The sequence below is a fragment of the Schistocerca piceifrons genome, unplaced genomic scaffold (genome assembly GCF_021461385.2).
Source record: "Schistocerca piceifrons isolate TAMUIC-IGC-003096 unplaced genomic scaffold, iqSchPice1.1 HiC_scaffold_1692, whole genome shotgun sequence".
NCBI classification, from domain to species: Eukaryota; Metazoa; Arthropoda; class Insecta; order Orthoptera; family Acrididae; genus Schistocerca; species Schistocerca piceifrons.
Window position 1 is genome coordinate 18207 of NW_025727559.1, and position 25847 is coordinate 44053.

The 25847-nt window shown below is 48.5% G+C and overlaps 20 non-coding genes across 20 annotated transcripts; all 20 read right to left on the bottom strand.

Annotated features, from left to right (window-relative positions):
• Nucleotides 1-579: 579 nt before the first annotated feature.
• LOC124737117 lies at nt 580-698 on the bottom strand. Its single transcript, XR_007009484.1, has one exon. It is a non-coding gene; the product is annotated as a 5S ribosomal RNA (ribosomal RNA).
• A 1007-nt stretch (nt 699-1705) lies between these two features.
• LOC124737118 lies at nt 1706-1824 on the bottom strand. The gene has a single exon (XR_007009485.1). It is a non-coding gene; the product is annotated as a 5S ribosomal RNA (ribosomal RNA).
• Nucleotides 1825-2839: 1015 nt separating this feature from the next.
• On the bottom strand, nt 2840-2958 carry LOC124737119. Its single transcript, XR_007009486.1, has one exon. It is a non-coding gene; the product is annotated as a 5S ribosomal RNA (ribosomal RNA).
• A 1010-nt stretch (nt 2959-3968) lies between these two features.
• On the bottom strand, nt 3969-4087 carry LOC124737121. Its single transcript, XR_007009487.1, has one exon. It is a non-coding gene; the product is annotated as a 5S ribosomal RNA (ribosomal RNA).
• Nucleotides 4088-5094: 1007 nt separating this feature from the next.
• On the bottom strand, nt 5095-5213 carry LOC124737122. The gene has a single exon (XR_007009488.1). It is a non-coding gene; the product is annotated as a 5S ribosomal RNA (ribosomal RNA).
• A 1010-nt stretch (nt 5214-6223) lies between these two features.
• On the bottom strand, nt 6224-6342 carry LOC124737123. Its single transcript, XR_007009489.1, has one exon. It is a non-coding gene; the product is annotated as a 5S ribosomal RNA (ribosomal RNA).
• A 1007-nt stretch (nt 6343-7349) lies between these two features.
• On the bottom strand, nt 7350-7468 carry LOC124737124. Its single transcript, XR_007009490.1, has one exon. It is a non-coding gene; the product is annotated as a 5S ribosomal RNA (ribosomal RNA).
• A 1005-nt stretch (nt 7469-8473) lies between these two features.
• LOC124737125 lies at nt 8474-8592 on the bottom strand. Its single transcript, XR_007009491.1, has one exon. It is a non-coding gene; the product is annotated as a 5S ribosomal RNA (ribosomal RNA).
• A 1006-nt stretch (nt 8593-9598) lies between these two features.
• On the bottom strand, nt 9599-9717 carry LOC124737126. Its single transcript, XR_007009492.1, has one exon. It is a non-coding gene; the product is annotated as a 5S ribosomal RNA (ribosomal RNA).
• A 1006-nt stretch (nt 9718-10723) lies between these two features.
• LOC124737127 lies at nt 10724-10842 on the bottom strand. The gene has a single exon (XR_007009493.1). It is a non-coding gene; the product is annotated as a 5S ribosomal RNA (ribosomal RNA).
• A 1006-nt stretch (nt 10843-11848) lies between these two features.
• LOC124737129 lies at nt 11849-11967 on the bottom strand. Its single transcript, XR_007009495.1, has one exon. It is a non-coding gene; the product is annotated as a 5S ribosomal RNA (ribosomal RNA).
• A 1006-nt stretch (nt 11968-12973) lies between these two features.
• Nucleotides 12974-13092, bottom strand: LOC124737130. Its single transcript, XR_007009496.1, has one exon. It is a non-coding gene; the product is annotated as a 5S ribosomal RNA (ribosomal RNA).
• A 1006-nt stretch (nt 13093-14098) lies between these two features.
• On the bottom strand, nt 14099-14217 carry LOC124737132. The gene has a single exon (XR_007009497.1). It is a non-coding gene; the product is annotated as a 5S ribosomal RNA (ribosomal RNA).
• A 1006-nt stretch (nt 14218-15223) lies between these two features.
• On the bottom strand, nt 15224-15342 carry LOC124737133. Its single transcript, XR_007009498.1, has one exon. It is a non-coding gene; the product is annotated as a 5S ribosomal RNA (ribosomal RNA).
• Nucleotides 15343-16348: 1006 nt separating this feature from the next.
• Nucleotides 16349-16467, bottom strand: LOC124737134. Its single transcript, XR_007009499.1, has one exon. It is a non-coding gene; the product is annotated as a 5S ribosomal RNA (ribosomal RNA).
• Nucleotides 16468-17473: 1006 nt separating this feature from the next.
• LOC124737135 lies at nt 17474-17592 on the bottom strand. Its single transcript, XR_007009500.1, has one exon. It is a non-coding gene; the product is annotated as a 5S ribosomal RNA (ribosomal RNA).
• Nucleotides 17593-18608: 1016 nt separating this feature from the next.
• LOC124737136 lies at nt 18609-18727 on the bottom strand. Its single transcript, XR_007009501.1, has one exon. It is a non-coding gene; the product is annotated as a 5S ribosomal RNA (ribosomal RNA).
• Nucleotides 18728-19733: 1006 nt separating this feature from the next.
• On the bottom strand, nt 19734-19852 carry LOC124737137. Its single transcript, XR_007009502.1, has one exon. It is a non-coding gene; the product is annotated as a 5S ribosomal RNA (ribosomal RNA).
• Nucleotides 19853-20859: 1007 nt separating this feature from the next.
• On the bottom strand, nt 20860-20978 carry LOC124737138. The gene has a single exon (XR_007009503.1). It is a non-coding gene; the product is annotated as a 5S ribosomal RNA (ribosomal RNA).
• A 1008-nt stretch (nt 20979-21986) lies between these two features.
• On the bottom strand, nt 21987-22105 carry LOC124737139. Its single transcript, XR_007009504.1, has one exon. It is a non-coding gene; the product is annotated as a 5S ribosomal RNA (ribosomal RNA).
• Nucleotides 22106-25847: the final 3742 nt, after the last annotated feature.

A 25847-nucleotide genomic window follows, 5' to 3' on the forward strand; every position in this document is an offset into this window, starting at 1 on the left:
CTTGTCCCTGGTGTCCAGTGGATGGCTGGCGCGCGGCCGACCGGCGTATGGCCTGTACGGGGTGTGGAAGTTCCTGTTGGAGGGCGCCACTGCTGGCGATGTGAGCTTCCTCGCATCAGACGAGGTGTTTGCGTAATTTGCAGTGCATTCGCACCATTCCTATCGCTGTCCCTGTCCCCGTCCCGACTTGTCCCGACTGCCGCTCGCTGCCGCTCGGGTCGTGGCCCATATAACAGCGCAAGCACAAGAAACGTCTGCAGGAGATGAGGAGACGAGACGAGACGACTAAAGAATAACTTTATGATTACATATCGAAGTAGGAATTGTACACCGCTACACAACAACAGGCGCTGACGTATTTCAGAACATATCTGCCGATTCGTACTGTTTTGTCGTTTTCAAAGACTTCCTGGCGAACTTGGTTAGCACATTCTCCCTCAAACTGAGACAATTACTGCAATTTCGTACTTTATGGTCATTACAGTAGTTTAAAATGCTTAAGCAAGAATCTTTGTCACAACACAACGGTGGTATGGAAAGAGGGCGGTATAAAAAAAAAAAAAAAAGTAAATGAAGGGGAGCCAACAGCACGTGGTGTTCCCAGGCGGTCACCCATCCAAGTACTAACCACGCCCGATGTTGCTTAACTTCGGTGATCGGACGAGAACCGGTGTACTCAACATGGTATGGCCGTTGGCGCCCATATAATGTTGGCGCATGGCAGAATTCGCATTCGGTTCTTATCCCAACACACACAAAATCTTACTTTTCGGTCGAAAGCAGCCGCATTTTTTTTTTATTGACAATTCGTCACGTTAGCGCGAACGCAATCCTGAGTTCCAAAACTTATGAGCCGGAAGGACGTGCTTCGTGTTTTTTTTTTTTTTTTTTTGTGAGCTTTATAAATTTATTTATTAACATTACATCGTTACAAGGTAACAACTTTACAACATAAAACATGAACAGAATTGTAATTGTAAGCACTTCCTTCCGCAATCCGACGTGCCAGCAGAGCGACTGATGAACTAGCGGGCGCGCCGCCGTGTGTGTGAGACGCGCAGCTTCTCGTTGCACCTCCTGTCATCCGCTTGGCGCGTGCAGCCTTCGACACTCGCGGAAGACGCATCTTGTCCCTGGTGTCCAGTGGATGGCTGGCGCGCGGCCGACCGGCGTATGGCCTGTACGGGGTGTGGAAGTTCCTGTTGGAGGGCGCCACTGCTGGCAATGTGAGCTTCCTCGCATCAGACGAGGTGTTTGCGTAATTTGCAGTGCATTCGCACCATTCCTATCGCTGTCCCTGTCCCCGTCCCGACTTGTCCCGACTGCCGCTCGCTGCCGCTCGGGTCGTGGCCCATATAACAGCGCAAGCACAAGAAACGTCTGCAGGAGATGAGGAGACGAGACGAGACGACTAAAGAATAACTTTATGATTACATATCGAAGTAGGAATTGTACACCGCTACACAACAACAGGCGCTGACGTATTTCAGAACATATCTGCCGATTCGTACTGTTTTGTCGTTTTCAAAGACTTCCTGGCGAACTTGGTTAGCACATTCTCCCTCAAACTGAGACAATTACTGCAATTTCGTACTTTATGGTCATTACAGTAGTTTAAAATGCTTAAGCAAGAATCTTTGTCACAACACAACGGTGGTATGGAAAGAGGGCGGTATAAAAAAAAAAAAAAAAGTAAATGAAGGGGAGCCAACAGCACGTGGTGTTCCCAGGCGGTCACCCATCCAAGTACTAACCACGCCCGATGTTGCTTAACTTCGGTGATCGGACGAGAACCGGTGTACTCAACATGGTATGGCCGTTGGCGCCCATATAATGTTGGCGCATGGCAGAATTCGCATTCGGTTCTTATCCCAACACACACAAAATCTTACTTTTCGGTCGAAAGCAGCCGCATTTTTTTTTTATTGACAATTCGTCACGTTAGCGCGAACGCAATCCTGAGTTCCAAAACTTATGAGCCGGAAGGACGTGCTTCGTGTTTTTTTTTTTTTTTTTGTGAGCTTTATAAATTTATTTATTAACATTACATCGTTACAAGGTAACAACTTTACAACATAAAACATGAACAGAATTGTAATTGTAAGCACTTCCTTCCGCAATCCGACGTGCCAGCAGAGCGACTGCCGAACTAGCGGGCGCGCCGCCGTGTGTGTGAGACGCGCAGCTTCTCGTTGCACCTCCTGTCATCCGCTTGGCGCGTGCAGCCTTCGACACTCGCGGAAGACGCATCTTGTCCCTGGTGTCCAGTGGATGGCTGGCGCGCGGCCGACCGGCGTATGGCCTGTACGGGGTGTGGAAGTTCCTGTTGGAGGGCGCCACTGCTGGCGATGTGAGCTTCCTCGCATCAGACGAGATGTTTGCGTAATTTGCAGTGCATTCGCACCATTCCTATCGCTGTCCCTGTCCCCGTCCCGACTTGTCCCGACTTTGCTCGACTGCCGCTCGCTGCCGCTCGGGTCGTGGCCCATATAACAGCGCAAGCACAAGAAACGTCTGCAGGAGATGAGGAGACGAGACGAGACGACTAAAGAATAACTTTATGATTACATATCGAAGTAGGAATTGTACACCGCTACACAACAACAGGCGCTGACGTATTTCAGAACATATCTGCCGATTCGTACTGTTTTGTCGTTTTCAAAGACTTCCTGGCGAACTTGGTTAGCACATTCTCCCTCAAACTGAGACAATTACTGCAATTTCGTACTTTATGGTCATTACAGTAGTTTAAAATGCTTAAGCAAGAATCTTTGTCACAACACAACGGTGGTATGGAAAGAGGGCGGTATAAAAAAAAAAAAAAAAGTAAATGAAGGGGAGCCAACAGCACGTGGTGTTCCCAGGCGGTCACCCATCCAAGTACTAACCACGCCCGATGTTGCTTAACTTCGGTGATCGGACGAGAACCGGTGTACTCAACATGGTATGGCCGTTGGCGCCCATATAATGTTGGCGCATGGCAGAATTCGCATTCGGTTCTTATCCCAACACACACAAAATCTTACTTTTCGGTCGAAAGCAGCCGCATTTTTTTTTTTATTGACAATTCGTCACGTTAGCGCGAACGCAATCCTGAGTTCCAAAACTTATGAGCCGGAAGGACGTGCTTCGTGTTTTTTTTTTTTTTTTTTTTTGTGAGCTTTATAAATTTATTTATTAACATTACATCGTTACAAGGTAACAACTTTACAACATAAAACATGAACAGAATTGTAATTGTAAGCACTTCCTTCCGCAATCCGACGTGCCAGCAGAGCGACTGATGAACTAGCGGGCGCGCCGCCGTGTGTGTGAGACGCGCAGCTTCTCGTTGCACCTCCTGTCATCCGCTTGGCGCGTGCAGCCTTCGACACTCGCGGAAGACGCATCTTGTCCCTGGTGTCCAGTGGATGGCTGGCGCGCGGCCGACCGGCGTATGGCCTGTACGGGGTGTGGAAGTTCCTGTTGGAGGGCGCCACTGCTGGCGATGTGAGCTTCCTCGCATCAGACGAGGTGTTTGCGTAATTTGCAGTGCATTCGCACCATTCCTATCGCTGTCCCTGTCCCCGTCCCGACTTGTCCCGACTGCCGCTCGCTGCCGCTCGGGTCGTGGCCCATATAACAGCGCAAGCACAAGAAACGTCTGCAGGAGATGAGGAGACGAGACGAGACGACTAAAGAATAACTTTATGATTACATATCGAAGTAGGAATTGTACACCGCTACACAACAACAGGCGCTGACGTATTTCAGAACATATCTGCCGATTCGTACTGTTTTGTCGTTTTCAAAGACTTCCTGGCGAACTTGGTTAGCACATTCTCCCTCAAACTGAGACAATTACTGCAATTTCGTACTTTATGGTCATTACAGTAGTTTAAAATGCTTAAGCAAGAATCTTTGTCACAACACAACGGTGGTATGGAAAGAGGGCGGTATAAAAAAAAAAAAAAAAGTAAATGAAGGGGAGCCAACAGCACGTGGTGTTCCCAGGCGGTCACCCATCCAAGTACTAACCACGCCCGATGTTGCTTAACTTCGGTGATCGGACGAGAACCGGTGTACTCAACATGGTATGGCCGTTGGCGCCCATATAATGTTGGCGCATGGCAGAATTCGCATTCGGTTCTTATCCCAACACACACAAAATCTTACTTTTCGGTCGAAAGCAGCCGCATTTTTTTTTTATTGACAATTCGTCACGTTAGCGCGAACGCAATCCTGAGTTCCAAAACTTATGAGCCGGAAGGACGTGCTTCGTGTTTTTTTTTTTTTTTTTTTGTGAGCTTTATAAATTTATTTATTAACATTACATCGTTACAAGGTAACAACTTTACAACATAAAACATGAACAGAATTGTAATTGTAAGCACTTCCTTCCGCAATCCGACGTGCCAGCAGAGCGACTGATGAACTAGCGGGCGCGCCGCCGTGTGTGTGAGACGCGCAGCTTCTCGTTGCACCTCCTGTCATCCGCTTGGCGCGTGCAGCCTTCGACACTCGCGGAAGACGCATCTTGTCCCTGGTGTCCAGTGGATGGCTGGCGCGCGGCCGACCGGCGTATGGCCTGTACGGGGTGTGGAAGTTCCTGTTGGAGGGCGCCACTGCTGGCAATGTGAGCTTCCTCGCATCAGACGAGGTGTTTGCGTAATTTGCAGTGCATTCGCACCATTCCTATCGCTGTCCCTGTCCCCGTCCCGACTTGTCCCGACTGCCGCTCGCTGCCGCTCGGGTCGTGGCCCATATAACAGCGCAAGCACAAGAAACGTCTGCAGGAGATGAGGAGACGAGACGAGACGACTAAAGAATAACTTTATGATTACATATCGAAGTAGGAATTGTACACCGCTACACAACAACAGGCGCTGACGTATTTCAGAACATATCTGCCGATTCGTACTGTTTTGTCGTTTTCAAAGACTTCCTGGCGAACTTGGTTAGCACATTCTCCCTCAAACTGAGACAATTACTGCAATTTCGTACTTTATGGTCATTACAGTAGTTTAAAATGCTTAAGCAAGAATCTTTGTCACAACACAACGGTGGTATGGAAAGAGGGCGGTATAAAAAAAAAAAAAAAAGTAAATGAAGGGGAGCCAACAGCACGTGGTGTTCCCAGGCGGTCACCCATCCAAGTACTAACCACGCCCGATGTTGCTTAACTTCGGTGATCGGACGAGAACCGGTGTACTCAACATGGTATGGCCGTTGGCGCCCATATAATGTTGGCGCATGGCAGAATTCGCATTCGGTTCTTATCCCAACACACACAAAATCTTACTTTTCGGTCGAAAGCAGCCGCATTTTTTTTTTTATTGACAATTCGTCACGTTAGCGCGAACGCAATCCTGAGTTCCAAAACTTATGAGCCGGAAGGACGTGCTTCGTGTTTTTTTTTTTTTTTTTTTTTGTGAGCTTTATAAATTTATTTATTAACATTACATCGTTACAAGGTAACAACTTTACAACATAAAACATGAACAGAATTGTAATTGTAAGCACTTCCTTCCGCAATCCGACGTGCCAGCAGAGCGACTGATGAACTAGCGGGCGCGCCGCCGTGTGTGTGAGACGCGCAGCTTCTCGTTGCACCTCCTGTCATCCGCTTGGCGCGTGCAGCCTTCGACACTCGCGGAAGACGCATCTTGTCCCTGGTGTCCAGTGGATGGCTGGCGCGCGGCCGACCGGCGTATGGCCTGTACGGGGTGTGGAAGTTCCTGTTGGAGGGCGCCACTGCTGGCGATGTGAGCTTCCTCGCATCAGACGAGGTGTTTGCGTAATTTGCAGTGCATTCGCACCATTCCTATCGCTGTCCCTGTCCCCGTCCCGACTTGTCCCGACTGCCGCTCGCTGCCGCTCGGGTCGTGGCCCATATAACAGCGCAAGCACAAGAAACGTCTGCAGGAGATGAGGAGACGAGACGAGACGACTAAAGAATAACTTTATGATTACATATCGAAGTAGGAATTGTACACCGCTACACAACAACAGGCGCTGACGTATTTCAGAACATATCTGCCGATTCGTACTGTTTTGTCGTTTTCAAAGACTTCCTGGCGAACTTGGTTAGCACATTCTCCCTCAAACTGAGACAATTACTGCAATTTCGTACTTTATGGTCATTACAGTAGTTTAAAATGCTTAAGCAAGAATCTTTGTCACAACACAACGGTGGTATGGAAAGAGGGCGGTATAAAAAAAAAAAAAAAAGTAAATGAAGGGGAGCCAACAGCACGTGGTGTTCCCAGGCGGTCACCCATCCAAGTACTAACCACGCCCGATGTTGCTTAACTTCGGTGATCGGACGAGAACCGGTGTACTCAACATGGTATGGCCGTTGGCGCCCATATAATGTTGGCGCATGGCAGAATTCGCATTCGGTTCTTATCCCAACACACACAAAATCTTACTTTTCGGTCGAAAGCAGCCGCATTTTTTTTTTATTGACAATTCGTCACGTTAGCGCGAACGCAATCCTGAGTTCCAAAACTTATGAGCCGGAAGGACGTGCTTCGTGTTTTTTTTTTTTTTTTTTTTGTGAGCTTTATAAATTTATTTATTAACATTACATCGTTACAAGGTAACAACTTTACAACATAAAACATGAACAGAATTGTAATTGTAAGCACTTCCTTCCGCAATCCGACGTGCCAGCAGAGCGACTGATGAACTAGCGGGCGCGCCGCCGTGTGTGTGAGACGCGCAGCTTCTCGTTGCACCTCCTGTCATCCGCTTGGCGCGTGCAGCCTTCGACACTCGCGGAAGACGCATCTTGTCCCTGGTGTCCAGTGGATGGCTGGCGCGCGGCCGACCGGCGTATGGCCTGTACGGGGTGTGGAAGTTCCTGTTGGAGGGCGCCACTGCTGGCGATGTGAGCTTCCTCGCATCAGACGAGGTGTTTGCGTAATTTGCAGTGCATTCGCACCATTCCTATCGCTGTCCCTGTCCCCGTCCCGACTTGTCCCGACTGCCGCTCGCTGCCGCTCGGGTCGTGGCCCATATAACAGCGCAAGCACAAGAAACGTCTGCAGGAGATGAGGAGACGAGACGAGACGACTAAAGAATAACTTTATGATTACATATCGAAGTAGGAATTGTACACCGCTACACAACAACAGGCGCTGACGTATTTCAGAACATATCTGCCGATTCGTACTGTTTTGTCGTTTTCAAAGACTTCCTGGCGAACTTGGTTAGCACATTCTCCCTCAAACTGAGACAATTACTGCAATTTCGTACTTTATGGTCATTACAGTAGTTTAAAATGCTTAAGCAAGAATCTTTGTCACAACACAACGGTGGTATGGAAAGAGGGCGGTATAAAAAAAAAAAAAAAGTAAATGAAGGGGAGCCAACAGCACGTGGTGTTCCCAGGCGGTCACCCATCCAAGTACTAACCACGCCCGATGTTGCTTAACTTCGGTGATCGGACGAGAACCGGTGTACTCAACATGGTATGGCCGTTGGCGCCCATATAATGTTGGCGCATGGCAGAATTCGCATTCGGTTCTTATCCCAACACACACAAAATCTTACTTTTCGGTCGAAAGCAGCCGCATTTTTTTTTTATTGACAATTCGTCACGTTAGCGCGAACGCAATCCTGAGTTCCAAAACTTATGAGCCGGAAGGACGTGCTTCGTGTTTTTTTTTTTTTTTTTGTGAGCTTTATAAATTTATTTATTAACATTACATCGTTACAAGGTAACAACTTTACAACATAAAACATGAACAGAATTGTAATTGTAAGCACTTCCTTCCGCAATCCGACGTGCCAGCAGAGCGACTGATGAACTAGCGGGCGCGCCGCCGTGTGTGTGAGACGCGCAGCTTCTCGTTGCACCTCCTGTCATCCGCTTGGCGCGTGCAGCCTTCGACACTCGCGGAAGACGCATCTTGTCCCTGGTGTCCAGTGGATGGCTGGCGCGCGGCCGACCGGCGTATGGCCTGTACGGGGTGTGGAAGTTCCTGTTGGAGGGCGCCACTGCTGGCGATGTGAGCTTCCTCGCATCAGACGAGGTGTTTGCGTAATTTGCAGTGCATTCGCACCATTCCTATCGCTGTCCCTGTCCCCGTCCCGACTTGTCCCCACTGCCGCTCGCTGCCGCTCGGGTCGTGGCCCATATAACAGCGCAAGCACAAGAAACGTCTGCAGGAGATGAGGAGACGAGACGAGACGACTAAAGAATAACTTTATGATTACATATCGAAGTAGGAATTGTACACCGCTACACAACAACAGGCGCTGACGTATTTCAGAACATATCTGCCGATTCGTACTGTTTTGTCGTTTTCAAAGACTTCCTGGCGAACTTGGTTAGCACATTCTCCCTCAAACTGAGACAATTACTGCAATTTCGTACTTTATGGTCATTACAGTAGTTTAAAATGCTTAAGCAAGAATCTTTGTCACAACACAACGGTGGTATGGAAAGAGGGCGGTATAAAAAAAAAAAAAAAAGTAAATGAAGGGGAGCCAACAGCACGTGGTGTTCCCAGGCGGTCACCCATCCAAGTACTAACCACGCCCGATGTTGCTTAACTTCGGTGATCGGACGAGAACCGGTGTACTCAACATGGTATGGCCGTTGGCGCCCATATAATGTTGGCGCATGGCAGAATTCGCATTCGGTTCTTATCCCAACACACACAAAATCTTACTTTTCGGTCGAAAGCAGCCGCATTTTTTTTTTATTGACAATTCGTCACGTTAGCGCGAACGCAATCCTGAGTTCCAAAACTTATGAGCCGGAAGGACGTGCTTCGTGTTTTTTTTTTTTTTTTTTGTGAGCTTTATAAATTTATTTATTAACATTACATCGTTACAAGGTAACAACTTTACAACATAAAACATGAACAGAATTGTAATTGTAAGCACTTCCTTCCGCAATCCGACGTGCCAGCAGAGCGACTGATGAACTAGCGGGCGCGCCGCCGTGTGTGTGAGACGCGCAGCTTCTCGTTGCACCTCCTGTCATCCGCTTGGCGCGTGCAGCCTTCGACACTCGCGGAAGACGCATCTTGTCCCTGGTGTCCAGTGGATGGCTGGCGCGCGGCCGACCGGCGTATGGCCTGTACGGGGTGTGGAAGTTCCTGTTGGAGGGCGCCACTGCTGGCGATGTGAGCTTCCTCGCATCAGACGAGGTGTTTGCGTAATTTGCAGTGCATTCGCACCATTCCTATCGCTGTCCCTGTCCCCGTCCCGACTTGTCCCGACTGCCGCTCGCTGCCGCTCGGGTCGTGGCCCATATAACAGCGCAAGCACAAGAAACGTCTGCAGGAGATGAGGAGACGAGACGAGACGACTAAAGAATAACTTTATGATTACATATCGAAGTAGGAATTGTACACCGCTACACAACAACAGGCGCTGACGTATTTCAGAACATATCTGCCGATTCGTACTGTTTTGTCGTTTTCAAAGACTTCCTGGCGAACTTGGTTAGCACATTCTCCCTCAAACTGAGACAATTACTGCAATTTCGTACTTTATGGTCATTACAGTAGTTTAAAATGCTTAAGCAAGAATCTTTGTCACAACACAACGGTGGTATGGAAAGAGGGCGGTATAAAAAAAAAAAAAAAAGTAAATGAAGGGGAGCCAACAGCACGTGGTGTTCCCAGGCGGTCACCCATCCAAGTACTAACCACGCCCGATGTTGCTTAACTTCGGTGATCGGACGAGAACCGGTGTACTCAACATGGTATGGCCGTTGGCGCCCATATAATGTTGGCGCATGGCAGAATTCGCATTCGGTTCTTATCCCAACACACACAAAATCTTACTTTTCGGTCGAAAGCAGCCGCATTTTTTTTTTATTGACAATTCGTCACGTTAGCGCGAACGCAATCCTGAGTTCCAAAACTTATGAGCCGGAAGGACGTGCTTCGTGTTTTTTTTTTTTTTTTTTGTGAGCTTTATAAATTTATTTATTAACATTACATCGTTACAAGGTAACAACTTTACAACATAAAACATGAACAGAATTGTAATTGTAAGCACTTCCTTCCGCAATCCGACGTGCCAGCAGAGCGACTGATGAACTAGCGGGCGCGCCGCCGTGTGTGTGAGACGCGCAGCTTCTCGTTGCACCTCCTGTCATCCGCTTGGCGCGTGCAGCCTTCGACACTCGCGGAAGACGCATCTTGTCCCTGGTGTCCAGTGGATGGCTGGCGCGCGGCCGACCGGCGTATGGCCTGTACGGGGTGTGGAAGTTCCTGTTGGAGGGCGCCACTGCTGGCGATGTGAGCTTCCTCGCATCAGACGAGGTGTTTGCGTAATTTGCAGTGCATTCGCACCATTCCTATCGCTGTCCCTGTCCCCGTCCCGACTTGTCCCGACTGCCGCTCGCTGCCGCTCGGGTCGTGGCCCATATAACAGCGCAAGCACAAGAAACGTCTGCAGGAGATGAGGAGACGAGACGAGACGACTAAAGAATAACTTTATGATTACATATCGAAGTAGGAATTGTACACCGCTACACAACAACAGGCGCTGACGTATTTCAGAACATATCTGCCGATTCGTACTGTTTTGTCGTTTTCAAAGACTTCCTGGCGAACTTGGTTAGCACATTCTCCCTCAAACTGAGACAATTACTGCAATTTCGTACTTTATGGTCATTACAGTAGTTTAAAATGCTTAAGCAAGAATCTTTGTCACAACACAACGGTGGTATGGAAAGAGGGCGGTATAAAAAAAAAAAAAAAAGTAAATGAAGGGGAGCCAACAGCACGTGGTGTTCCCAGGCGGTCACCCATCCAAGTACTAACCACGCCCGATGTTGCTTAACTTCGGTGATCGGACGAGAACCGGTGTACTCAACATGGTATGGCCGTTGGCGCCCATATAATGTTGGCGCATGGCAGAATTCGCATTCGGTTCTTATCCCAACACACACAAAATCTTACTTTTCGGTCGAAAGCAGCCGCATTTTTTTTTTATTGACAATTCGTCACGTTAGCGCGAACGCAATCCTGAGTTCCAAAACTTATGAGCCGGAAGGACGTGCTTCGTGTTTTTTTTTTTTTTTTTTGTGAGCTTTATAAATTTATTTATTAACATTACATCGTTACAAGGTAACAACTTTACAACATAAAACATGAACAGAATTGTAATTGTAAGCACTTCCTTCCGCAATCCGACGTGCCAGCAGAGCGACTGATGAACTAGCGGGCGCGCCGCCGTGTGTGTGAGACGCGCAGCTTCTCGTTGCACCTCCTGTCATCCGCTTGGCGCGTGCAGCCTTCGACACTCGCGGAAGACGCATCTTGTCCCTGGTGTCCAGTGGATGGCTGGCGCGCGGCCGACCGGCGTATGGCCTGTACGGGGTGTGGAAGTTCCTGTTGGAGGGCGCCACTGCTGGCGATGTGAGCTTCCTCGCATCAGACGAGGTGTTTGCGTAATTTGCAGTGCATTCGCACCATTCCTATCGCTGTCCCTGTCCCCGTCCCGACTTGTCCCGACTGCCGCTCGCTGCCGCTCGGGTCGTGGCCCATATAACAGCGCAAGCACAAGAAACGTCTGCAGGAGATGAGGAGACGAGACGAGACGACTAAAGAATAACTTTATGATTACATATCGAAGTAGGAATTGTACACCGCTACACAACAACAGGCGCTGACGTATTTCAGAACATATCTGCCGATTCGTACTGTTTTGTCGTTTTCAAAGACTTCCTGGCGAACTTGGTTAGCACATTCTCCCTCAAACTGAGACAATTACTGCAATTTCGTACTTTATGGTCATTACAGTAGTTTAAAATGCTTAAGCAAGAATCTTTGTCACAACACAACGGTGGTATGGAAAGAGGGCGGTATAAAAAAAAAAAAAAAAGTAAATGAAGGGGAGCCAACAGCACGTGGTGTTCCCAGGCGGTCACCCATCCAAGTACTAACCACGCCCGATGTTGCTTAACTTCGGTGATCGGACGAGAACCGGTGTACTCAACATGGTATGGCCGTTGGCGCCCATATAATGTTGGCGCATGGCAGAATTCGCATTCGGTTCTTATCCCAACACACACAAAATCTTACTTTTCGGTCGAAAGCAGCCGCATTTTTTTTTTATTGACAATTCGTCACGTTAGCGCGAACGCAATCCTGAGTTCCAAAACTTATGAGCCGGAAGGACGTGCTTCGTGTTTTTTTTTTTTTTTTTTGTGAGCTTTATAAATTTATTTATTAACATTACATCGTTACAAGGTAACAACTTTACAACATAAAACATGAACAGAATTGTAATTGTAAGCACTTCCTTCCGCAATCCGACGTGCCAGCAGAGCGACTGATGAACTAGCGGGCGCGCCGCCGTGTGTGTGAGACGCGCAGCTTCTCGTTGCACCTCCTGTCATCCGCTTGGCGCGTGCAGCCTTCGACACTCGCGGAAGACGCATCTTGTCCCTGGTGTCCAGTGGATGGCTGGCGCGCGGCCGACCGGCGTATGGCCTGTACGGGGTGTGGAAGTTCCTGTTGGAGGGCGCCACTGCTGGCGATGTGAGCTTCCTCGCATCAGACGAGGTGTTTGCGTAATTTGCAGTGCATTCGCACCATTCCTATCGCTGTCCCTGTCCCCGTCCCGACTTGTCCCGACTGCCGCTCGCTGCCGCTCGGGTCGTGGCCCATATAACAGCGCAAGCACAAGAAACGTCTGCAGGAGATGAGGAGACGAGACGAGACGACTAAAGAATAACTTTATGATTACATATCGAAGTAGGAATTGTACACCGCTACACAACAACAGGCGCTGACGTATTTCAGAACATATCTGCCGATTCGTACTGTTTTGTCGTTTTCAAAGACTTCCTGGCGAACTTGGTTAGCACATTCTCCCTCAAACTGAGACAATTACTGCAATTTCGTACTTTATGGTCATTACAGTAGTTTAAAATGCTTAAGCAAGAATCTTTGTCACAACACAACGGTGGTATGGAAAGAGGGCGGTATAAAAAAAAAAAAAAAAGTAAATGAAGGGGAGCCAACAGCACGTGGTGTTCCCAGGCGGTCACCCATCCAAGTACTAACCACGCCCGATGTTGCTTAACTTCGGTGATCGGACGAGAACCGGTGTACTCAACATGGTATGGCCGTTGGCGCCCATATAATGTTGGCGCATGGCAGAATTCGCATTCGGTTCTTATCCCAACACACACAAAATCTTACTTTTCGGTCGAAAGCAGCCGCATTTTTTTTTTATTGACAATTCGTCACGTTAGCGCGAACGCAATCCTGAGTTCCAAAACTTATGAGCCGGAAGGACGTGCTTCGTGTTTTTTTTTTTTTTTTTTGTGAGCTTTATAAATTTATTTATTAACATTACATCGTTACAAGGTAACAACTTTACAACATAAAACATGAACAGAATTGTAATTGTAAGCACTTCCTTCCGCAATCCGACGTGCCAGCAGAGCGACTGCCGAACTAGCGGGCGCGCCGCCGTGTGTGTGAGACGCGCAGCTTCTCGTTGCACCTCCTGTCATCCGCTTGGCGCGTGCAGCCTTCGACACTCGCGGAAGACGCATCTTGTCCCTGGTGTCCAGTGGATGGCTGGCGCGCGGCCGACCGGCGTATGGCCTGTACGGGGTGTGGAAGTTCCTGTTGGAGGGCGCCACTGCTGGCGATGTGAGCTTCCTCGCATCAGACGAGGTGTTTGCGTAATTTGCAGTGCATTCGCACCATTCCTATCGCTGTCCCTGTCCCCGTCCCGACTTGTCCCGACTGCCGCTCGCTGCCGCTCGGGTCGTGGCCCATATAACAGCGCAAGCACAAGAAACGTCTGCAGGAGATGAGGAGACGAGACGAGACGACTAAAGAATAACTTTATGATTACATATCGAAGTAGGAATTGTACACCGCTACACAACAACAGGCGCTGACGTATTTCAGAACATATCTGCCGATTCGTACTGTTTTGTCGTTTTCAAAGACTTCCTGGCGAACTTGGTTAGCACATTCTCCCTCAAACTGAGACAATTACTGCAATTTCGTACTTTATGGTCATTACAGTAGTTTAAAATGCTTAAGCAAGAATCTTTGTCACAACACAACGGTGGTATGGAAAGAGGGCGGTATAAAAAAAAAAAAAAAAGTAAATGAAGGGGAGCCAACAGCACGTGGTGTTCCCAGGCGGTCACCCATCCAAGTACTAACCACGCCCGATGTTGCTTAACTTCGGTGATCGGACGAGAACCGGTGTACTCAACATGGTATGGCCGTTGGCGCCCATATAATGTTGGCGCATGGCAGAATTCGCATTCGGTTCTTATCCCAACACACACAAAATCTTACTTTTCGGTCGAAAGCAGCCGCATTTTTTTTTTATTGACAATTCGTCACGTTAGCGCGAACGCAATCCTGAGTTCCAAAACTTATGAGCCGGAAGGACGTGCTTCGTGTTTTTTTTTTTTTTTTTTGTGAGCTTTATAAATTTATTTATTAACATTACATCGTTACAAGGTAACAACTTTACAACATAAAACATGAACAGAATTGTAATTGTAAGCACTTCCTTCCGCAATCCGACGTGCCAGCAGAGCGACTGATGAACTAGCGGGCGCGCCGCCGTGTGTGTGAGACGCGCAGCTTCTCGTTGCACCTCCTGTCATCCGCTTGGCGCGTGCAGCCTTCGACACTCGCGGAAGACGCATCTTGTCCCTGGTGTCCAGTGGATGGCTGGCGCGCGGCCGACCGGCGTATGGCCTGTACGGGGTGTGGAAGTTCCTGTTGGAGGGCGCCACTGCTGGCGATGTGAGCTTCCTCGCATCAGACGAGGTGTTTGCGTAATTTGCAGTGCATTCGCACCATTCCTATCGCTGTCCCTGTCCCCGTCCCGACTTGTCCCGACTGCCGCTCGCTGCCGCTCGGGTCGTGGCCCATATAACAGCGCAAGCACAAGAAACGTCTGCAGGAGATGAGGAGACGAGACGAGACGACTAAAGAATAACTTTATGATTACATATCGAAGTAGGAATTGTACACCGCTACACAACAACAGGCGCTGACGTATTTCAGAACATATCTGCCGATTCGTACTGTTTTGTCGTTTTCAAAGACTTCCTGGCGAACTTGGTTAGCACATTCTCCCTCAAACTGAGACAATTACTGCAATTTCGTACTTTATGGTCATTACAGTAGTTTAAAATGCTTAAGCAAGAATCTTTGTCACAACACAACGGTGGTATGGAAAGAGGGCGGTATAAAAAAAAAAAAAAAAGTAAATGAAGGGGAGCCAACAGCACGTGGTGTTCCCAGGCGGTCACCCATCCAAGTACTAACCACGCCCGATGTTGCTTAACTTCGGTGATCGGACGAGAACCGGTGTACTCAACATGGTATGGCCGTTGGCGCCCATATAATGTTGGCGCATGGCAGAATTCGCATTCGGTTCTTATCCCAACACACACAAAATCTTACTTTTCGGTCGAAAGCAGCCGCATTTTTTTTTTATTGACAATTCGTCACGTTAGCGCGAACGCAATCCTGAGTTCCAAAACTTATGAGCCGGAAGGACGTGCTTCGTGTTTTTTTTTTTTTTTTTTGTGAGCTTTATAAATTTATTTATTAACATTACATCGTTACAAGGTAACAACTTTACAACATAAAACATGAACAGAATTGTAATTGTAAGCACTTCCTTCCGCAATCCGACGTGCCAGCAGAGCGACTGCCGAACTAGCGGGCGCGCCGCCGTGTGTGTGAGACGCGCAGCTTCTCGTTGCACCTCCTGTCATCCGCTTGGCGCGTGCAGCCTTCGACACTCGCGGAAGACGCATCTTGTCCCTGGTGTCCAGTGGATGGCTGGCGCGCGGCCGACCGGCGTATGGCCTGTACGGGGTGTGGAAGTTCCTGTTGGAGGGCGCCACTGCTGGCGATGTGAGCTTCCTCGCATCAGACGAGGTGTTTGCGTAATTTGCAGTGCATTCGCACCATTCCTATCGCTGTCCCTGTCCCCGTCCCGACTTGTCCCGACTGCCGCTCGCTGCCGCTCGGGTCGTGGCCCATATAACAGCGCAAGCACAAGAAACGTCTGCAGGAGATGAGGAGACGAGACGAGACGACTAAAGAATAACTTTATGATTACATATCGAAGTAGGAATTGTACACCGCTACACAACAACAGGCGCTGACGTATTTCAGAACATATCTGCCGATTCGTACTGTTTTGTCGTTTTCAAAGACTTCCTGGCGAACTTGGTTAGCACATTCTCCCTCAAACTGAGACAATTACTGCAATTTCGTACTTTATGGTCATTACAGTAGTTTAAAATGCTTAAGCAAGAATCTTTGTCACAACACAACGGTGGTATGGAAAGAGGGCGGTATAAAAAAAAAAAAAAAAGTAAATGAAGGGGAGCCAACAGCACGTGGTGTTCCCAGGCGGTCACCCATCCAAGTACTAACCACGCCCGATGTTGCTTAACTTCGGTGATCGGACGAGAACCGGTGTACTCAACATGGTATGGCCGTTGGCGCCCATATAATGTTGGCGCATGGCAGAATTCGCATTCGGTTCTTATCCCAACACACACAAAATCTTACTTTTCGGTCGAAAGCAGCCGCATTTTTTTTTTATTGACAATTCGTCACGTTAGCGCGAACGCAATCCTGAGTTCCAAAACTTATGAGCCGGAAGGACGTGCTTCGTGTTTTTTTTTTTTTTTTTTGTGAGCTTTATAAATTTATTTATTAACATTACATCGTTACAAGGTAACAACTTTACAACATAAAACATGAACAGAATTGTAATTGTAAGCACTTCCTTCCGCAATCCGACGTGCCAGCAGAGCGACTGATGAACTAGCGGGCGCGCCGCCGTGTGTGTGAGACGCGCAGCTTCTCGTTGCACCTCCTGTCATCCGCTTGGCGCGTGCAGCCTTCGACACTCGCGGAAGACGCATCTTGTCCCTGGTGTCCAGTGGATGGCTGGCGCGCGGCCGACCGGCGTATGGCCTGTACGGGGTGTGGAAGTTCCTGTTGGAGGGCGCCACTGCTGGCGATGTGAGCTTCCTCGCATCAGACGAGGTGTTTGCGTAATTTGCAGTGCATTCGCACCATTCCTATCGCTGTCCCTGTCCCCGTCCCGACTTGTCCCGACTGCCGCTCGCTGCCGCTCGGGTCGTGGCCCATATAACAGCGCAAGCACAAGAAACGTCTGCAGGAGATGAGGAGACGAGACGAGACGACTAAAGAATAACTTTATGATTACATATCGAAGTAGGAATTGTACACCGCTACACAACAACAGGCGCTGACGTATTTCAGAACATATCTGCCGATTCGTACTGTTTTGTCGTTTTCAAAGACTTCCTGGCGAACTTGGTTAGCACATTCTCCCTCAAACTGAGACAATTACTGCAATTTCGTACTTTATGGTCATTACAGTAGTTTAAAATGCTTAAGCAAGAATCTTTGTCACAACACAACGGTGGTATGGAAAGAGGGCGGTATAAAAAAAAAAAAAAAAGTAAATGAAGGGGAGCCAACAGCACGTGGTGTTCCCAGGCGGTCACCCATCCAAGTACTAACCACGCCCGATGTTGCTTAACTTCGGTGATCGGACGAGAACCGGTGTACTCAACATGGTATGGCCGTTGGCGCCCATATAATGTTGGCGCATGGCAGAATTCGCATTCGGTTCTTATCCCAACACACACAAAATCTTACTTTTCGGTCGAAAGCAGCCGCATTTTTTTTTTATTGACAATTCGTCACGTTAGCGCGAACGCAATCCTGAGTTCCAAAACTTATGAGCCGGAAGGACGTGCTTCGTGTTTTTTTTTTTTTTTTTTGTGAGCTTTATAAATTTATTTATTAACATTACATCGTTACAAGGTAACAACTTTACAACATAAAACATGAACAGAATTGTAATTGTAAGCACTTCCTTCCGCAATCCGACGTGCCAGCAGAGCGACTGCCGAACTAGCGGGCGCGCCGCCGTGTGTGTGAGACGCGCAGCTTCTCGTTGCACCTCCTGTCATCCGCTTGGCGCGTGCAGCCTTCGACACTCGCGGAAGACGCATCTTGTCCCTGGTGTCCAGTGGATGGCTGGCGCGCGGCCGACCGGCGTATGGCCTGTACGGGGTGTGGAAGTTCCTGTTGGAGGGCGCCACTGCTGGCGATGTGAGCTTCCTCGCATCAGACGAGATGTTAGCGTAATTTGCAGTGCATTCGCACCATTCCTATCGCTGTCCCTGTCCCCGTCCCGACTTGTCCCGACTTTGCTCGACTGCCGCTCGCTGCCGCTCGGGTCGTGGCCCATATAACAGCGCAAGCACAAGAAACGTCTGCAGGAGATGAGGAGACGAGACGAGACGACTAAAGAATAACTTTATGATTACATATCGAAGTAGGAATTGTACACCGCTACACAACAACAGGCGCTGACGTATTTCAGAACATATCTGCCGATTCGTACTGTTTTGTCGTTTTCAAAGACTTCCTGGCGAACTTGGTTAGCACATTCTCCCTCAAACTGAGACAATTACTGCAATTTCGTACTTTATGGTCATTACAGTAGTTTAAAATGCTTAAGCAAGAATCTTTGTCACAACACAACGGTGGTATGGAAAGAGGGCGGTATAAAAAAAAAAAAAAAAGTAAATGAAGGGGAGCCAACAGCACGTGGTGTTCCCAGGCGGTCACCCATCCAAGTACTAACCACGCCCGATGTTGCTTAACTTCGGTGATCGGACGAGAACCGGTGTACTCAACATGGTATGGCCGTTGGCGCCCATATAATGTTGGCGCATGGCAGAATTCGCATTCGGTTCTTATCCCAACACACACAAAATCTTACTTTTCGGTCGAAAGCAGCCGCATTTTTTTTTTATTGACAATTCGTCACGTTAGCGCGAACGCAATCCTGAGTTCCAAAACTTATGAGCCGGAAGGACGTGCTTCGTGTTTTTTTTTTTTTTTTTTTGTGAGCTTTATAAATTTATTTATTAACATTACATCGTTACAAGGTAACAACTTTACAACATAAAACATGAACAGAATTGTAATTGTAAGCACTTCCTTCCGCAATCCGACGTGCCAGCAGAGCGACTGATGAACTAGCGGGCGCGCCGCCGTGTGTGTGAGACGCGCAGCTTCTCGTTGCACCTCCTGTCATCCGCTTGGCGCGTGCAGCCTTCGACACTCGCGGAAGACGCATCTTGTCCCTGGTGTCCAGTGGATGGCTGGCGCGCGGCCGACCGGCGTATGGCCTGTACGGGGTGTGGAAGTTCCTGTTGGAGGGCGCCACTGCTGGCGATGTGAGCTTCCTCGCATCAGACGAGGTGTTTGCGTAATTTGCAGTGCATTCGCACCATTCCTATCGCTGTCCCTGTCCCCGTCCCGACTTGTCCCGACTGCCGCTCGCTGCCGCTCGGGTCGTGGCCCATATAACAGCGCAAGCACAAGAAACGTCTGCAGGAGATGAGGAGACGAGACGAGACGACTAAAGAATAACTTTATGATTACATATCGAAGTAGGAATTGTACACCGCTACACAACAACAGGCGCTGACGTATTTCAGAACATATCTGCCGATTCGTACTGTTTTGTCGTTTTCAAAGACTTCCTGGCGAACTTGGTTAGCACATTCTCCCTCAAACTGAGACAATTACTGCAATTTCGTACTTTATGGTCATTACAGTAGTTTAAAATGCTTAAGCAAGAATCTTTGTCACAACACAACGGTGGTATGGAAAGAGGGCGGTATAAAAAAAAAAAAAAAGTAAATGAAGGGGAGCCAACAGCACGTGGTGTTCCCAGGCGGTCACCCATCCAAGTACTAACCACGCCCGATGTTGCTTAACTTCGGTGATCGGACGAGAACCGGTGTACTCAACATGGTATGGCCGTTGGCGCCCATATAATGTTGGCGCATGGCAGAATTCGCATTCGGTTCTTATCCCAACACACACAAAATCTTACTTTTCGGTCGAAAGCAGCCGCATTTTTTTTTTATTGACAATTCGTCACGTTAGCGCGAACGCAATCCTGAGTTCCAAAACTTATGAGCCGGAAGGACGTGCTTCGTGTTTTTTTTTTTTTTTTTTTGTGAGCTTTATAAATTTATTTATTAACATTACATCGTTACAAGGTAACAACTTTACAACATAAAACATGAACAGAATTGTAATTGTAAGCACTTCCTTCCGCAATCCGACGTGCCAGCAGAGCGACTGATGAACTAGCGGGCGCGCCGCCGTGTGTGTGAGACGCGCAGCTTCTCGTTGCACCTCCTGTCATCCGCTTGGCGCGTGCAGCCTTCGACACTCGCGGAAGACGCATCTTGTCCCTGGTGTCCAGTGGATGGCTGGCGCGCGGCCGACCGGCGTATGGCCTGTACGGGGTGTGGAAGTTCCTGTTGGAGGGCGCCACTGCTGGCGATGTGAGCTTCCTCGCATCAGACGAGGTGTTTGCGTAATTTGCAGTGCATTCGCACCATTCCTATCGCTGTCCCTGTCCCCGTCCCGACTTGTCCCGACTGCCGCTCGCTGCCGCTCGGGTCGTGGCCCATATAACAGCGCAAGCACAAGAAACGTCTGCAGGAGATGAGGAGACGAGACGAGACGACTAAAGAATAACTTTATGATTACATATCGAAGTAGGAATTGTACACCGCTACACAACAACAGGCGCTGACGTATTTCAGAACATATCTGCCGATTCGTACTGTTTTGTCGTTTTCAAAGACTTCCTGGCGAACTTGGTTAGCACATTCTCCCTCAAACTGAGACAATTACTGCAATTTCGTACTTTATGGTCATTACAGTAGTTTAAAATGCTTAAGCAAGAATCTTTGTCACAACACAACGGTGGTATGGAAAGAGGGCGGTATAAAAAAAAAAAAAAAAGTAAATGAAGGGGAGCCAACAGCACGTGGTGTTCCCAGGCGGTCACCCATCCAAGTACTAACCACGCCCGATGTTGCTTAACTTCGGTGATCGGACGAGAACCGGTGTACTCAACATGGTATGGCCGTTGGCGCCCATATAATGTTGGCGCATGGCAGAATTCGCATTCGGTTCTTATCCCAACACACACAAAATCTTACTTTTCGGTCGAAAGCAGCCGCATTTTTTTTTTATTGACAATTCGTCACGTTAGCGCGAACGCAATCCTGAGTTCCAAAACTTATGAGCCGGAAGGACGTGCTTCGTGTTTTTTTTTTTTTTTTTTTTGTGAGCTTTATAAATTTATTTATTAACATTACATCGTTACAAGGTAACAACTTTACAACATAAAACATGAACAGAATTGTAATTGTAAGCACTTCCTTCCGCAATCCGACGTGCCAGCAGAGCGACTGATGAACTAGCGGGCGCGCCGCCGTGTGTGTGAGACGCGCAGCTTCTCGTTGCACCTCCTGTCATCCGCTTGGCGCGTGCAGCCTTCGACACTCGCGGAAGACGCATCTTGTCCCTGGTGTCCAGTGGATGGCTGGCGCGCGGCCGACCGGCGTATGGCCTGTACGGGGTGTGGAAGTTCCTGTTGGAGGGCGCCACTGCTGGCGATGTGAGCTTCCTCGCATCAGACGAGGTGTTTGCGTAATTTGCAGTGCATTCGCACCATTCCTATCGCTGTCCCTGTCCCCGTCCCGACTTGTCCCGACTGCCGCTCGCTGCCGCTCGGGTCGTGGCCCATATAACAGCGCAAGCACAAGAAACGTCTGCAGGAGATGAGGAGACGAGACGAGACGACTAAAGAATAACTTTATGATTACATATCGAAGTAGGAATTGTACACCGCTACACAACAACAGGCGCTGACGTATTTCAGAACATATCTGCCGATTCGTACTGTTTTGTCGTTTTCAAAGACTTCCTGGCGAACTTGGTTAGCACATTCTCCCTCAAACTGAGACAATTACTGCAATTTCGTACTTTATGGTCATTACAGTAGTTTAAAATGCTTAAGCAAGAATCTTTGTCACAACACAACGGTGGTATGGAAAGAGGGCGGTATAAAAAAAAAAAAAAAAGTAAATGAAGGGGAGCCAACAGCACGTGGTGTTCCCAGGCGGTCACCCATCCAAGTACTAACCACGCCCGATGTTGCTTAACTTCGGTGATCGGACGAGAACCGGTGTACTCAACATGGTATGGCCGTTGGCGCCCATATAATGTTGGCGCATGGCAGAATTCGCATTCGGTTCTTATCCCAACACACACAAAATCTTACTTTTCGGTCGAAAGCAGCCGCATTTTTTTTTTATTGACAATTCGTCACGTTAGCGCGAACGCAATCCTGAGTTCCAAAACTTATGAGCCGGAAGGACGTGCTTCGTGTTTTTTTTTTTTTTTTTTGTGAGCTTTATAAATTTATTTATTAACATTACATCGTTACAAGGTAACAACTTTACAACATAAAACATGAACAGAATTGTAATTGTAAGCACTTCCTTCCGCAATCCGACGTGCCAGCAGAGCGACTGATGAACTAGCGGGCGCGCCGCCGTGTGTGTGAGACGCGCAGCTTCTCGTTGCACCTCCTGTCATCCGCTTGGCGCGTGCAGCCTTCGACACTCGCGGAAGACGCATCTTGTCCCTGGTGTCCAGTGGATGGCTGGCGCGCGGCCGACCGGCGTATGGCCTGTACGGGGTGTGGAAGTTCCTGTTGGAGGGCGCCACTGCTGGCGATGTGAGCTTCCTCGCATCAGACGAGGTGTTTGCGTAATTTGCAGTGCATTCGCACCATTCCTATCGCTGTCCCTGTCCCCGTCCCGACTTGTCCCGACTGCCGCTCGCTGCCGCTCGGGTCGTGGCCCATATAACAGCGCAAGCACAAGAAACGTCTGCAGGAGATGAGGAGACGAGACGAGACGACTAAAGAATAACTTTATGATTACATATCGAAGTAGGAATTGTACACCGCTACACAACAACAGGCGCTGACGTATTTCAGAACATATCTGCCGATTCGTACTGTTTTGTCGTTTTCAAAGACTTCCTGGCGAACTTGGTTAGCACATTCTCCCTCAAACTGAGACAATTACTGCAATTTCGTACTTTATGGTCATTACAGTAGTTTAAAATGCTTAAGCAAGAATCTTTGTCACAACACAACGGTGGTATGGAAAGAGGGCGGTATAAAAAAAAAAAAAAAAGTAAATGAAGGGGAGCCAACAGCACGTGGTGTTCCCAGGCGGTCACCCATCCAAGTACTAACCACGCCCGATGTTGCTTAACTTCGGTGATCGGACGAGAACCTTTTTTTTTTTTTTTTTTTTTTTTTTTTTTGTTTTTTTATTCTTTTTTCGGTGATCGGACGAGAACTTTTTTTTTTTTTTATTTTTTTATTTTTTTATTTTTTTTTTTTTTTTTTGAAAGGTAGTTTGAAAATTGGGCTGGCAGGGGTAGCGACATAATAACAAAACAAAAAGAAAAGGAAGGGAGCCAACAGCACCCGGGTTTCCCAGGCGGTCACCCATCCAAGTACTAACCGGGCCCGATGATGCTTAACTTCGGTGATCGGACGAGAACTTTTTTTTTTTTTTTTTACTTTTTTTTTTTGTATTTTGTTTTTTTTTTGTTTTTTTACATTGAGATTTTTGATTATCTGATTTTTCTTTTTTGTTGTTGTTTTGTTGAAAAAAAAAAACTAAATATACTTTCTTGGAAGATCAGGCCAGGGTGGCTACGGAGGCAAAGCAGGCAGGGGTCGCAATCCGAGGCCTGGCCACAGCGCCTCCGGCGCCCTCCCAACCCGAGAAACGTGGAATAACGGAAAGAGTGGTGTGTCGTACTCCCTTGAATAATGTGTGACAGAGCATTTTTATATTTTTTTTTTGTTTTTTTTTTGTTGAAAAAAAACGAAATATACTTTCTTGGAAGATCAGGCCAGGGTGGCTACGGAGGAAAAGCAGGCAGGGGTCGCATCCGAGGCCTGGCCACAGTGTCTCCGGCGCCCTCCCAACCCGAGAAACGTGGAATAACGGAACGTAAGGAAGAAATCACGAAGACGCGAAACACAAATGAAAAACCATGCTCGGAGGACAATAACCACAAGTCGGCAGCGGTAGCCCACCGCCGCCAGAGAAAAGCAAAGAAAGGGGCTCTCAAAAAACAACCACACTAAACATTGCCAAATATGTCTGGCGCACGGGAATGGCGAAGTCTACGCAATTCCGGCAGCAGCAAACATATTTCGTCGTCTCGAGAAGCTTGATAAGCTTGATTTCCGTGCCCAGAAGGCAACCATTACAAACACAAAATATCTGGAAGCACCGTTCCAAAGTTCAGGGACAAGTCAACGACGGTCCAGAAATAGTCACAAAAATGAAGTAAGTGTCAGCAATAGGGAACAAACGTCAAATCCAGGAGAGAAGACTAATAGGGAGAATCCTAAGGACAACCGTTCAAAATGGCGGGAGGAAAGTCGAGCCGGTGAGACAAATTGACTGTCAGACATCAAGAAAATAGATACATATACATCATTCCGCATGTCCCGCCAAAAGGTACAGTGGAAATGGAAGTACATAATCATGGCAGGAGAGAAATATTTAAAGTGGTAAAGGCGGTCCGTAAAGCGACATCTAAAAATCGGGCATAATGGGAAACACACTTCGGATTCTGTTTCTCCCGTCCATAATAGTCCCAAAGATATGTCAGAAACTGCAAGCGATCCGTGAGTCGGAGAGAGAAAATCGCATGTGCGGCATGTGCGGCAATCCACACGGTAGCGTTTCTCTTGGTGGCAGGATACGGCCGCCAGTCGGGAACCAGGATATACAAGGGCTGCACGGCACGCGGGGTAGTCCTATTGATCAACGCCAACATCGCACAGGTGGCATCCCACACCTCTTTAAACTGGGGGCACACAAATCGGTGTTCGATCGTGTCTTCAGCCGCGCACCGCCCACAGAGGCCACTCGGGAGGAGATTGATCGCGTGGAGTTTCGCATTCGTGGCAACGGTGCGATTCACAACTTTATACCAGGTGTCCCGAACATCGGATGTCAACAACGGACTGGAAATATTGGACCACACCGTCCGCCAATCGTACTGCGGCAGCCGCAACTCCCATTTGTTAGTCGGCGGAGTTCCACGGAGGGCCTCTGCGATCGCGCGGACGTTACCCCGGCGCCGGTCGTCACCTGTCAGATAGCTCGTGTGGAGGAAATACTGGCGAACGAAATTCAATTGAGACGGGATAGCCTGGACAGAGACAGGCGCGCGGAGAGAAGCTGGGCGGTAAAGATCGAAGAGTGCAGACGTGGGGCACTGCCCGGCAGTGGCGATCACACAGTTGGTCCGGTGGAGCAAAAGAGCAGCACACTTGGAAGGAAAATCGACCATACCGAGGCCGCCTCTGTCCGGCGGGAGCGTACAAACATTGTAGGCGACTTTAAAAATTTCGCCTCGCCAGACCAGCCAAGAAACAGCATGCTTGATGGCCCGTTCGATCTCCTTCGGCACCGGCAAAACTTGAGCCAAGTACCAGGCCTTGGCCAACATCTGGGTATTAACAATCGAAACCCTCTCCAGCAATGATAAATTTCGTTTGGCGGCAGCCTGAGTCGCCGCCCGAACAGAATATAACACCGCGCGCCAATTTAACACCGTCATCCGTTGTACATTTGGAGTCATCTGGATCCCAAGAATCTTATGCCGCAACTGTACGGTATACCAATCACGACGGACATCTCTCATGGTCACAGTAAGCGGCAGTAAGATGGACTTACGGGGGTTGACAACCGCACCCGATGCCGTTTCAAACTGTTGAAGGAGGAGACGGAGCGCATCAATATCGTCGGGGCGGTGGATAAAAACCCCCAAGTCATCAGCATACGCCCGACAGACAAGCGAACCCGCACCAAACGGTACACCGTGGCAAACAGCCGTTATTTTGCGGAG